Raw genomic sequence first — 14,418 nt, 5'->3', positions numbered from 1 at the left:
CCTGACTCAATCTCAGCGCAGTGGGGAACAGGCATTTGTTCAATTAAATATGTGATTACATTTTTTATGTTATAGTCTAAAAACCAACATTTCTTATCCAAATCATCTTAAAAAATGATACAGTGGGGCAGAGAGCTAAGGAGAGGGAGAGTGGGCGAACAATTGTGCAGAATGTTGAGCGAACTGAGACTGGAGTGATTCTGTGGTTTAGCAACGGTGATGTGTTGGCCGCTAGACTCTGTCTGCAGTCTCATGTGAAAGAGTTCAGCCTTCATTGGATCCATATCACATGCAAACGTACAACTCATACTGGCATGCCTGCATTACTTTGCTGTTTGGAATTGCATTGTATTACTTTATTTGTAATGAATACATTGGAGAAGGTGAAGAAGACTACAGTGAAATTATCATTGTGTGCAATAGAGTGGGTGGAAAAGGGAGATTTTGACATAAGCCTTTCATTTTGTATCAAATTTACCAAGCCCTGTTTATCCCTTTGTCGAGAGAGCTTATAGTTTTTAACCCAAATATTCTAATAGGTTTATATTTCCGAGCACGTGTATGATATGGTCATTGTTGGATTGAGGATGTGCTTATGCAAATGTGAGAAGATGGCTTTTTGGCGAGAGAGAGAGAGAGAGAGAGAGAGACTGTGTTCATCTGTGTGTATGTCTGTGCGTCTATAGAGGCTCGTGTCACGTGACAGGACACAGGCGGAAAGCATGACTAATCATTTCTCAGTAATGCAGAGTGCCGCTGTGCAGATTGTGCAGGCCAGGAAACAGGTGTTGTCATAAATGTCAGCAGGTGATCGGGGTCCTGTTGGGTGTGTGCGTCAGGGTGTGTGCACACATCTCCGCTGTTCTTGGTTTTTTTTCTCACACAATTCTTCACTCCAGCGTCTCTTGGGGAATGTGTTGAATTCCTGACTGTTAAAATGTGTTGAGCAATGCACAGGAGCGCCGGATGAGTATGCATACTGCTAAACACTTTAGATACCAGGTTGTCAAGATAATGTTTTTAAATGAAGCATTATTGATCATTTACTCATTTAAAACTTAATGGAGAATTACAGTGTTAATCTCCCCTGCAAGACATTTGCACTTGACATGCTGCCATCTCTCGAACCGTCAAGAATAACATTTGACTAATTAAATTACATAGCCAAGATTGTCTGCAGTCTTGATGTTGCAGCCCTGCGAAACACTAATATTTGCCTCTGATGCAAAGCAAGCAGCAGTGCCAGCAATACCTTAAAGCCTGTATGGAAATGGAAATCATGGGATAGATTAGGGGAGGGCTTGATGCTTCCACCTCATCTTTCTATACTTCCTAACCCCTTAGGGCATCACTGTTCCCATGGAATCATGTGGAGGTGTTGAAGTATCATGATGGGCTGAATGTTTTTCATTTTCTCTCTCTCTCTCTCTCTCTCTTCCTCCTTTGGCTGCAGATTGCAATGTTGTGATTGTTATTCTCTCTCTGCAGAGAAGGCAGAAAGCATGCCTGACTTGCTGTGGTGCTGGGGAAAGCAATAGTTTTTGTGTGTGTACAGGAGGCATGCAGGCAAAGTGAGCTTTCCAAATGTGACAGTATTGGACCTTCCAGGCACAGGCAGACGGAAAAGCAAAATCCACATGGATGCACATGCTAATCCATGAGAGCACAGTCACAGCGGTTAAAATAAAATGAGTGAAAATAGACTTACTACACAAGGAGTAACAAGCAGTCATTCATTTATGTTCCTCCATTACATACACTCAAACACACACACACACACACACACACACACACACACACACACACACACACACACACACACACACACACATACACAGTCACCCAGAGTGACATACTGTTTGTTTAGCAAGCAATCACATACAAATAATTAAAATGAATGCAGTTATGGCAATGCAGAATAATGAATAATTGAACGCAAGCCGGAGCCACTTACATTTGCAGTGTTGTGCACTCACTTTCCACAATGGCAGCCTTTTACAAGCCCGTCAGACGGTGGGACCACCATCTTTTATCTCCAAACAGACAGACAGGACACCCAACAGAGCTGGGCTGGAGGGGGGGAGGGAGGGGGAGAGAGAGAGAGAGAGAGAGAGAGAGAGAGAGAGAGAGAGAGAGAGAGAGAGAGAGAGAGAGAGAGAGAGAGAGAGAGAGAGAGAGAGAGAGAGAGAGAGAGAGAGAGAGAGAGAGAGAGAGAGAGAGAGAGAGAGAGAGAGAGAGAGAGAGAGAGAGAGAGAGAGAGAGAGAGAGAGAGAGAGAGTGTGTGAAGGACACTGCCGGGAGAGAAATTGGGATGCTGAAAGCATTTGGAGAAGATGAGAAAAAGCCTGGACTTGGATGATATATTTTGTGGGGAAATTGGGATGTATAAAAAAGGTAGAGGCAGAAGAATGGAAGGATAGATGGGAAAGCACAAAGGACCTGGGGGGAGAAGGGGTTAGGAGAGAGAAAGACACGGATGGAGGGGTGAGAGTACTACTGGTGATTTAGGAAGCAATGATTTGTTTAGCCTGCCCGCCGCAAGTGAATGCCAGCCATGTCGGCCGCTGTATTGGCCTCAGTGAGCATGTCTGACAGCCATCAACTCAACTCAGTGACCTGCATCACAGCGCAGGATCGCAGCCACACAGTCCTTAGATCGGCCCCAAAATAAAGTTACTCATCCACAGGAGCACTGTACCTCATCCAAAACAGGTACAGCGCTTTTGGCCAAAGTCTGCAGAGTGGCTGACTTTAATCACAAGGCCATGCCCTTGTTTGAGTGGTGAGCATCAGCACAATGTTAAATGGAAGGGTACAAGACAACAAACAAACAGAATGATTAGGAAGAGTGCAGTTGTAGCTGTAGACACTTTCTAGATATTTTACACATTCTAAAGGTCCATTACTGTGAAATAAATTGTCCCGCCTGTCTCTAACTCATTATTGATTGTACATTTAGTGGCTTATTGCCTTTCCCTTGTGCTGCTATTGCTGTGCGTTGTACATTACATACAGTGACACAGTAGATGCCATCAACAGACAATCTCGTCAACTTCTCTGCAGAGGGATGATCAGGGCATTACAAATGATTTGTCTGTATTTAAAATGTCCATTATAAATGTATGGAGCTCATCATTTATTCTTCAGGTAAAATAGCTTCCTCAAATACACTGAAATTCCTTACTCTGGACCAGATGACCAGGGATATGGCATGGCAAGTGAGAATGGCAGCACTTCAGAAACCCATGGGTAACACAAAGTTAAGTTACAAAAACTGTTGTGTGCCCACATAAGACCCATATTGAAGCGGGCTTGTCTATTTTAACTGGGGTTATATGATGCTTTATTGAGAGGGGTAGCTGAGGGTTTAGGAAGGGAGGGAAGAAAATGGAGAGGCTAAGTGACAGAGCGGAGCAGCTGGATGTGAACTATTGAGTCACTCTAAAAATTTGCTAGGAGAAGGCCACTTAACAGATGCCCTTCGCTTGTCAGTAGTTGATTTTTAGAAGTGGAGCAGTGTTCACCTCAGATTACTTTTCCACAACGTACAGCCACGCAACTTCAATGACGTGCTCATAAAGTGCTCTGCATTTATGAAGGTCCTTGTGCTGGATATCATGTCAGTTTAAAGTTTTAAAGGGGGAGTCAACGCTTCTATGGAATGCTTGTTGTCAAAATACCTTTTTATCAACATCATTGCATATCCCCCCTCAATCCGCCACCTGAAGAAAAACATATAGCCTAGGCTCTGTAAAAGGGCATGTTGATAGCTACGGCTGGTCACTTTGTTTACAATTATTTTGTTTATATACCCTAAGCTGTGTATAAACAACTGCTTTTTTCAGTGCACACAAAGTACGGAGAGGCTAACCCTGGCCTCTAGCTGTCCTGCTTAAAATCTATAACAATCTGAACTACAATAGTACTGATAGACAGGCACCCTGTTGATGATGGCACAAACATCACTTACATGGTACTGAACGATGATAGCTGAACGTGTATATATGTGTGCTCTAAACTTGTTTATTGACTATGAACAGCCCCACAATTTACTGTTTGCTTAACCACTCCCTTGAGCATGCGATGGTCCAATCATAGCTTAGCAAATGAAACTAAATAGGACATGCCCGTCAAGCTTTGGATATCTGCACAGGTTGAAAGCCATTCCTTGTATCCAAAGAGTCAGTAGGGTCGTATATTTATATTTGTGTTCCTATTCATTCATACACCAAAACTACAACTGCAAAACTGTAAGAATTTCACGAAACTGTGTTTAATGGGACTGCTCTGTCATAATATGAAAGCCCCACATGTGTATGTCGTATGTCTGGTTAACAAGCTTACCAACTACATACACAAAACATGTTGGTGTGTACAATAAACCCACAATTGGAGCTGGCCCTGGATGATGTTATAACATAGTGTGTAGGCTCACATTACGGCCATTGTCCTGCTTTTTATTTGATTTGGGGAATTTTACAGTCCAGTAACCTCAGACCCAACTTGTTACACCAATAACACTAGAGATTGGTTAGACCTCAACAAGTCTTTTCTGTTTTAAAATAGTAACATACCTTTTCAAAACACAATAAAGCATAAACCAAACCTCTGTTTTGCTCGTTCAGTATGTTTTTTTTATTACATTATACATTAAGCTATAGCACATAAAGCTATTTTTATACTCTGGTAGAATCAGTCTCTAGAAATAAATTAGAAACCTGCATTTGTCTACCTATACCAAAGACCCATTATTTACGACAATTTATAAGTGGTAAATCTGCCACAGACACTGTCCACTGCATATATTACTAGTCAATCATGCACAAAGAGACAACACATTTTACTTACGCATTACAACTATTCTTCAAGTCACTAACTTGTGGGCTAGAGCTGGATTGAGACAATTATACGGTTAACTGAGCAAACAAAAGGTATTGTAGTGACCCATGAGCTAAAAGGGACAGGTAGACAGCACGCAGTAAAACAGCTAAGGGCCTTTGCTGAACCCCATGCCAAATTGAGAAAAGGAACCATTAGCAGAACAGGGTGCCAGCTGATAGCTGTCTTTAACCCATTACTAATCTGTGACCCCCTCTGGTAGGTATAGGCAAATAAATCTCCTTTGGAATTAAGCAACAGCTGCTGGGTATAAGGTCATATGGGAGTGGATACAACCATTGAAGTATTTAAGAGGTAAATTGTCAAAGAAATTAGGCCACTTCAGGGCAACGTATTTATACTCTCTTCAAGTGCTGTACAGTGCATTCTGCTTTGTAGGTTGTGAGTGAAGGAGATTATTTAAATCCTATACCAAACTTTTTTTATAACATGACTTTGAATGTTAAATTACATTTTTCACTCAGTCTGCACAAGATATTTTTCAATATTCATGCCATGACAGAAACTACACATCTCGATTATTTAATACTACATTTCACAAGTGGTTGGTTTGTACTGTGGTGTCACTCAGATTAGGGTGGGGGGAATATCAGAGAACTAAATATAAAACTGCATTGCGCTATTATCGGCCAATAATAGTGTTGGGGTATCTTGCATTTGCCCTTCTAAATTTGTCGATACCCGGGTTTTGGTGTGACCTGAGATATGCGTGCCAGCCCTTGTAATGAGTATCCCCTGGGCCTGCACCTCAGTCCGTGCTCATGGCTGCATTAAGCGTGGATGCATGGATGACAAGCCCCGGCTTAAATGAAGGTCCTGGCAGAGAGATCCTGCCCGCACTGTAATCACAACTTTATCTGGCTCTGCATGCGCTGTTTGCTGAGCTCAGATTCCTCTTATCAGGGGAAGGCATAGTCCATAGGGCAGTCGGCTCTAACCCATGCATTAACCCCCCCCCCTCCTTCCCCCCATGTGTGAACTAAATAGGGCTCAATCACCAGAGTTGACACTTTTAGTTTTGCTGTGATCATTTGGGCTTATCCTGTTCCAAACTTTTCTCTTTAGCCGCCGTGTCATCATAGACAAAACGCATGTGTCAAAGTGCTGCTTAATATAAAATAACGAGGGCTTCTCACATTAATTTGAAGTGCATGTGTGCACAAAGCATTTTTCAAAGCGGGCAGGCTTTTGTGTTACAACAGCTTACAGTAATGGGTTCCACTTAAAGTCAAGTGACGCATGTGGAGCTCTGACAATCATTCATTAAATCAACCTCACAATGGAATACAAAATAAAAAAGACTGTAACCCCATACTTAAGTGCAAGTAAATGATGTTTTATTTTTCTGCTCATAGTTTAAATATATCAGATGAAGTATGCTCAGCATCAGGCATCTTAAGCCAGCAGTTAATGCTAAAAGTACCATCAAAGATGAAAAGGCTTTCTCCTTTCATTTAGTGCGGGGCTACTTAAGAGCTGTTGTCTTTTTCTAAAAGCTTTTTAAGTCTGAACTAATTGATCATTCCTTACCTCACTTATTACCCCGCGTCCGTGCTGCGGTCAACCAGCTTCAGAGCACAAGATATCAGCACAGATTCACCAGACTAATTCACCACCATGTCCTCACACACAGTACAATATGAGCCTGTGTGTGTGTGTGTGTGTGTGTGTGTGTGTGTGTGTGTGTGTGTGTGTGTGTGTGTGTGTGTGTGTGTGTGTGTGTGTGTGTGTGTGTGTGTGTGTGTGTGTGTGTGTGTGTGTGTGTGTGTGTGTGTGTGTGTGTGTGTGTGTGTGTGTGTGTGTGTGTGTGTGTGTGTGTGTGTTTTATGGGTTTATTGGCTGTTCATATTGTCAACGGAGTAAAGAAAGTCAGAAGTTATTATCTTTTTTTGTTTTGTCTTTTAATTAAAAAGTCTATTTTACGATGTGTCTCAAATCAGATAATCATTCTTAATGGGATGCTTGTCTGAGTAACACATCGGTGTCACATTGAGCATCTTCCACATTTGTTTATCTTAAACAAAATAACTATGCCCTGCAGCTCTGTCTCTCCCTCTGGAAGCACTGCATGGATGGAAATATGAGCAAGATATCCTTTTGAAGAATACTAACTAATCGCCCATCCTGCATCGTATTATTTACGGTAGATGAGTCTGGACTCCCAAAGTGCACTTAGTTATTTCAATAGCCATTTCTGAAAAATGTAAAAATAAATAAGAAATAAATCAATAACACAAGGGCAATCATTATCAGAGATACTGTCATCATGAAGATGTTATTATTGCAGATGATAAAAGCATAGCAGTGCATACAGCATTTCCTTTTAGTCATACATGCACTAGCGCCATCTTATCTCTTGTCATTGGTCTATGAAATCCACTCCAGTTTAAGAACCCTTCTCTCTGTTTGCATTTCTTTGTCAGCAGAGTTGGAAGCAAAACAATGTATTTGCTCCTCATACTCTATACTCCATACGCAATCCTATCAAATTCAGTCAACTTTTCTAATAGTGCCAAAATAGGCAGAAATATGTTGGTTGGTATTTGGGGTCAATGGGGTGGGCTTAGGCAAGAGGCCTGTCAGAATACACATCGGAGGTGTGTGGGATGTACAATACTTCAGGCTGTTGTGGATGTGACTGTGGGGACCTCTGCTCCCGATTGCCAGACTGTCACAGATGTTGACACCCTGAGGATTCAGCTTGTCATTGTAATGGTGACATTCATATCCCCAATGTCACTCTGTCCCGCCTGGGGCTTAGAACACACCTAAATCCAGACACAGAGCATTGGATGCATTAAATACTGTATCTTCCAGTGGAGCAAACATGGTCACGTGACCCTCCATACTGATCCCAGATCATTTTCTTCTATTCCGAGCAGCTTAATGAATACGAGCCACGGAGGGTTGTTTAATGGCACGTATCACGTATCCATTAAAGCTCCGGAATGAGTCAGCTCTACTGTGATTTGCGGAGACACAGTCACGGATGGAAAATATCTGAATCCATTACATGAGCAACAACAACAAAAAAACAAACAAGCCACAACATTGGCGAATGAAGACAAAATTAGCATCTGTTAATGGAGCACCTAATGATAGACAAATCATAATAGAATGCATGGCAGTATTACTGCCGCAGTAACACTCTTTCGTGTGCTAGCTGCAGTGGAGCCGTTCCCTGGATTATTTATTTGTTTATTTTTACAATTGCTTGGTTTTGTGGTTAGGGCCACGTGATGTACGAAGACTTGTGTTACCCAGCACAAGCTTTAAAAGCAGATTACATTTCATGTAGCCCTACATTGTAGCAGAAGGTCGATCCCGGAATATTTGCTCGAAAATTATCCTAAAATATGTGTTAGCACGTTTGCCTTCTCGCTGCAGTCACCTTGTATAACAAAGTGCTGGGCTGTAATGAACTTCAGAATGAAATTTGAGTTCATATTAATGAATATTAATGTGGATGCAGCAGCACAGGGCCAAAGAGCATGGGCTAGCGGAATTGTTGAACCTGATAGTCTCGAATCTCCTGTCGCTAGCAGCAACAAAAAACTAGTTTAGTTAAAGGGCAGTGAGACCTTTAACTCCAGTCCTATTTGTTATGCTGCCTCTTTAAAGTGTGGCGTGAGTCATAATGCATGGACTGCTTCCTCATGTGTGAGAACAGCCCGAGTGACCTACCTACCAGGAACATCAAATTATTTTGTGTGTGGTGGTGTGTTATCAGAGAAATCTGGACAATTCAAAAATGTCTTCCACTCCCTATACGTCCAGTCTGAATGCTATATTTTTTAAATATTGCTGATTGCTGGATTCTAAAGTCGGGGGAAAATTTGCCCTCATTGTCATTGTGTGAGTTGCCATTGAGGATGGCCTGCCGTGTGTCATGTTGAAAGAGTTGACAATGAAAGACAGTCTCCCTACCCCCTAATGCTCTCCTCTGGCTTTAACATTCTGTGCGGTGTGCAGTTGCTCTTTGCCTTCACCTGTGATGTGGCAGGAATACCACAGTGGAGGGAGACAGACCGGAGCCGAGGCACACACACTCCACACATAAAACTCCTGACGAATAGGATCGGCTGAAACCTATAGCTCGTTCGGATTCCACTTCCATTTCCGCCGGCACATAGACAGACAGACAGACAGATGGATAAACTCACATTCTAAAAAAAAAAAAAAACAGGGGCCACACACAGACATCGATAGTGACTTTAAGTGCACTCTGAAAGGTTATTGTGAAGGTCTCTGTGTATGACAATGGTGTGCTCATTTATTTCAAGTGAAACCATAACATTTGACCTGCAACTCAGCGGGCAGAGCGTGAGTGTCACTTGGTTAAATCCTGCTTAATTGTGATACTTGACACATGGCTGTCTTAGGGCACAGGGGAACTTGAACACTATTTCCACCTTTATCCTGACCATTTTATAATCTGACATTGAGCTGCAGATGCAGTATTTATGGCTTTGCAGCTATGAATGATAATTAGCTCACTATATCTGTGGAGCAAGCATGGCATTTCCTCCTTGCAAAGACCCCGAAAAATTCTTTGGATGTACAGATATGTTTATATGTATGTTGTATGAGTGTGGTTCAGTAGAATAAATAAGTTGTTTTCCAACTCAGCTGAAGGTCGCGGACTGCGGTGTGAATAGGGAATGGCAGGGGAGAAAGAGCATGTGTGTTTGTGTGTGCGCTTGTGAGAGATGACTGCATAAATAATACACTTCTGGGCCCTGAAAAGAGAGCGAGAGAGAGGAGAGAGTAAATGCATTAAAGGTGTAGTCAGTGATTCTGGAGAATGCTTGTTGTAAAAAAAATATTTTTGTACACAGCCTAGGCTCTGTATACGTGCATGTTGCTAGCTCTGGTAGGCCCCCTTTGTTTACAAACCCTTTGTTAACATACCAGTGTACAGAGCCTAGGCTGTGTATTAGGACCAGATGTTCATTCAGTGTACAGGAAGCGGAGTGTGAGAAGATATTTGCTGATTAAAAAAAAAAAAAAGTGATTTTCGCAACAAGTGTTCTCCAGAATCGCTGACTCTACCTTTAAATGCAGTGTAACTCTGCAGGAAGACATGCTTTGCCTTTGCCCAATTTTCAAGTCTTCTGATCTGGGGATATACAGTGAGAGTTAAGGATCCCCACAGTTCATGGCGTGCTGTGTGTGTGTGTGTGTGTAACAGTAGAGCTGGGCTTCGGGAGTGATGATGGCTTCTTTATGTGATCTTCACTGTCAACCCTCTGCAACAGCTGCCGAATATTGGATTTTACCTGGCCGAGTCTGCAATGGTGCGGCCAAGGCAGAGCCGGCCCGAGGCATAAGCGAACTAAGCGGTCGCTTAGGGCCCCCGACCGCCAGGGGGGCCCCCTCAAAAATAATTAAACAAAAACAATTTTTATTTTATTTATTTTTTAGTTTGTGTGTTTGGTATTAACATCATATTATGCAAATGTGAGTTATCGTACAAAAAAAATGAATAAAATGTTTTGGTCTAGATAATTAATAGCCTAAAAATGTAATCAGTTCATCTGGGAGGTAATCTGAAATTATCTGATCATGTCACGTTCACATCCATGCACAGTGTGTATTGAGTTTATTTAAAAACAATTGGAAATGGGGCTGCCCTCAGTTGCCCATGCACTGTGTATAGTCTATAGCCTATTTCAGCCTTGTCTGTGGAAAAAAAGATACAGTAGCTAGACAACAGAGTTCTTCTGCTTCGTTCCTCTCACTGCATTTAACTGCATTCATTATATTACAGAGAAATATGTCCCGTAAAGAAAAAAGAGCTCCAAGCCCAACCCAGAGGACCCTCCATAATATTTTATTTTATATTAATATTTGTATGGAAAATCCATGTGTCCTTCTTCAATACAGTAGCTTCTAATTCATCTGACCCAGTGTCTCCAAATAATTTGTTCACACAACATTCCACTTAGGGCCCCCTGAAGGCTTAGGCCGGCTCTGGGCCCAGGCTTGCTTAACAAGCAGCTATTTGAAGTGTCTTGAGAAAGTGATAACGCTTTCAGTGCGTTTTAGAAGTGTGTCTACTTAAAAACGTATTTGGGAGTACAGAAAATATTGGTATCTGTCTCAAACAGTCGCCCCCAGCCACCTGCTTTCCGTGAAAAAAATGTCCCATTACGTGAAGTAACGTCACCGTTTGATGTGTGTAGATTATGATTGCAACACTCGGGAGGGGAAGTGGATATTATAATCAATTGCCACGGGTGATAGGTCAGAGGAAAGCTATTTTCTGGCCTCAATAATTCATGTTTGAGGGAAACCCAGGGCTCTTGAGAGTGATGTTAAATTGATAACTGAATGGCAGAGTGGTTCACATTTCCTCTTTTCGGTGGCCCCTTCTGCCCCTGAAGTTTTTGGGGCATGTCGTCTCGTCAGAATTCATATGCAATCATTTTATCAGAGAAAATGCATTCACTTACGTTGCCTATTTACAAAGTGTATTTTTATACGGGTAAGCGCACAATGAATAATGTTGAACTCATTAATGCCTGGCATAAATTGCTTTCGCCTTCTTCATTATGTTTTGGGATTTGTGTGGTGAAACAAAAAAATTATTTTAATTTAAATCATCTACAGGCAATTTTGTTGCCGTATCATGCTGCCAAAAGCATGACATGGGGTGCGAGAATATTGAGTTAATTTATAATCATCAGTCCTCAAAGGGGAATGTGCGGAACTGGGAGCCATTAGCGCAAAATCTGTTAGTAGGTGAAAGCAGAACTAGCCAAAGCCAATTTCAGCTCGGACTCCGGGGAGACTTTCTGTCTGCAGACTTTAATTAAGAATATTTGGCCGCTAAGCAAAATGCTCCTTCTCGATGTGCGTGTAACAGATGTGTTGGGCAGGTTGCAGATACTTCAAAGTTTTCGATAACTCGATCATTCGGTAAACATTCAAATGAAATAGTTTTATTAATGCTGCCTGCATATTTTTGCTAGGGGGCTGCAAATTCCATTTTCTGCTTGGGGAACATCTAAACCTCATATGTCAGAGTGACTGTGCTCTACTGCTGTGAGTAGGTGTATATTATGGGCTTGGCCTGTGTGTGTGTGTGTGTGTGTGTGTGTGTGTGTGTGTGTGTGTGTGTGTCCATTTTCATAATCATATGTTTTCATGTGTGAGTATGTTTCAATGCGACTCTGTGGCTGATGATATGTGGTGTTGACCGTTCTCATACAGCAACATACAGATGATTGAGTAGATGGTTTTGCCGAGTTGAATAATATTTTGAAGAGGATCGGACAATGTGTGTCAATATTTAGCAGGTTGTGAAAGAGACTCCCCTTAGGTTGTTCGGTCCACACCATTTTATGCTCTCTGCAGGCATCTGCTGTTTTCACTCCCCGAGCACCGGAGGTGAAGAGGGTACATGCAGCTTCTACATGCATCTATCAGCTCTAGTTTGTTCCATACTCACTGCTGGATCACATTCTACTTCGTTTCAACGGAAGCTCTTGCCAAGAAGCTCTTAGACTTCACTAGGGATTTATTTGTTGTATACACATATAGAAAAGTGTTGCCAACATGGGTGTGGATGTGTATTATTAGTATATGTTGCTTTATCAGCAGTTGTTGACTCCTATCTGGAAATTGCCTGAATAAACCCCACAATGGCACGGCAGCTGCTTCTTTAGAGGAGGGCATTAATCCGCGGCAGGGCAGTTCCTGTAAAAAGAGAAGGGATCCAGGGCACTTTGCCACAGTCTGACTGATACCTTTATCCTCTTCTCCTCTCTTCTCCTCCGTGGCGTGACTCTTTGCTGCTCTGTTGCCCCAGTTCTCTTGAGATGGCAGAGACAGAGCGGCTGCTCATGAATGACCAGAGCCATATTGACAGTGCCAGCGCCAAAGGCCAGACCCCATGTCCCTGGTTCAAACACACACATACACACACACACACACACACACACACACACACACACAAACACACAAACTAATGCCGGCTCGCCATATTGTAGGGAGGTGCTACCCAGCTGGTCGGATTGGAGCTGTCCTCTCTGCAGGTTTCCACTATACTTGACTTGGTTGGATTTTTCGGGTTGTTTTTAGATTGTATTCATTTACCCCCCGCCCAACATGGTTCATCTCTCTCTTTCTTTCTTTCTTGCCCTATGTTGGCTTAACATTATTGCGTTTCGAGTAGATTATATCAGTGGGAAGATGGTAAATGTCATAGGAGGCTTAAGATCATGCATTGATCAATGCCCCTGAGATACAAACCCTCTGTGTAGAACTCTACTCGGGCGTCCTGTTGAGCCTTCAAAGGTCACCTATTATGCAAAATGCCCTTTTTATCCCATATGATGTCACAAGGGGAGGAGCCACACCCCCACTTATTACCAACCTAAATAAGCATCACCTCCACCTGTGATAAGCACATCCATAGATACCCCTGAATTTAACCGGCATTTAGATCCAGGGCCAATCAGAGCAGACTGGGCTTTTTGGAAGGCCGGGCTTAAAGAGACAGGCTCTTAAACAGACTGCTATAGCCTGGAAATCCAGACCCACATCCAGAACAATATAGGGTCGGGCAACGATCAATAGACCTTCCCAACTCAAGGGACGGCACCTACGCTTGCATTTCAAATACCACTGCACGCAATTGTATAGCACTACAACCAATCAGAGCAATGAACAACCAGTGCAAAGTGGAGAAGGAAGAGGAGAGAGGAGGCTAGGCTACTTTCCTCTTGCATGTTGCTATGTCGCACACCCTCTTGTCCAGCTTCCAGCTTTCTCCATCAGCGTCTAAGTACAGAGTTGCCACCCGCTCCTCCGTTGTTTGCACTTGAGCAACAACCAGCTAAAATATTGATGAACCCCATCTCGACCCGTCATCGCTGTATCTGCAGCTTCTATAATGTTCCTTGAGAGAGGCAGCAGGGGTTATCTGCTAGTGTTTATGGACTAGCGTGTACGTACAGTATGTTGGACAGAATTGCCATAATGCAGACATGTGTGTTGCGAAAGGCGCCAGCTGTTTTTTTCCCGCCTGCTATGGGTTATCAACCAGAGATGGAAGCGTGACGTTGACCTAACTCCCTGCAGAGACTGACCCTCATAATCCCACTACATGGATAGAGGTCATACACTGATTCAAGCTGCTGACTGATTTGCCACAGACAACATACACTCATACCCCTAGCACGCTGGAAAACACATGGAGCGATAGCTAGGGCATCTTTTTACCGCCACATAAAGAAGAGGCACAGGGAAATACAGCATATGCCGCACGCCGGCTTCTCTAATGGTCCCTGTGTGCATCTCCCCTCCTGTTCCTTCCTTTCTGTACGTCTCATTTCACCCTGTCCAACCCGCTTCCGTACCCACAGGACAGTTTTGTCTTTAAGCTCTCCGGTGTGCCCTATAACCTGTTCCTCGGAGGCACTGAAGGAGATTTAAGTATGGCTTGGATTGCTTACGAGGCGCCACACGAACACGGCTCGTCCGCTGGGCTTTGAGGGCGGTTCGAGTGCAAAG

This window comes from Ammodytes marinus (assembly GCF_949987685.1).
Source record: "Ammodytes marinus genome assembly, chromosome: 5".
Lineage (NCBI taxonomy): Eukaryota > Metazoa > Chordata > Actinopteri > Uranoscopiformes > Ammodytidae > Ammodytes > Ammodytes marinus.
This window is presented reverse-complemented; position numbering follows the sequence as displayed.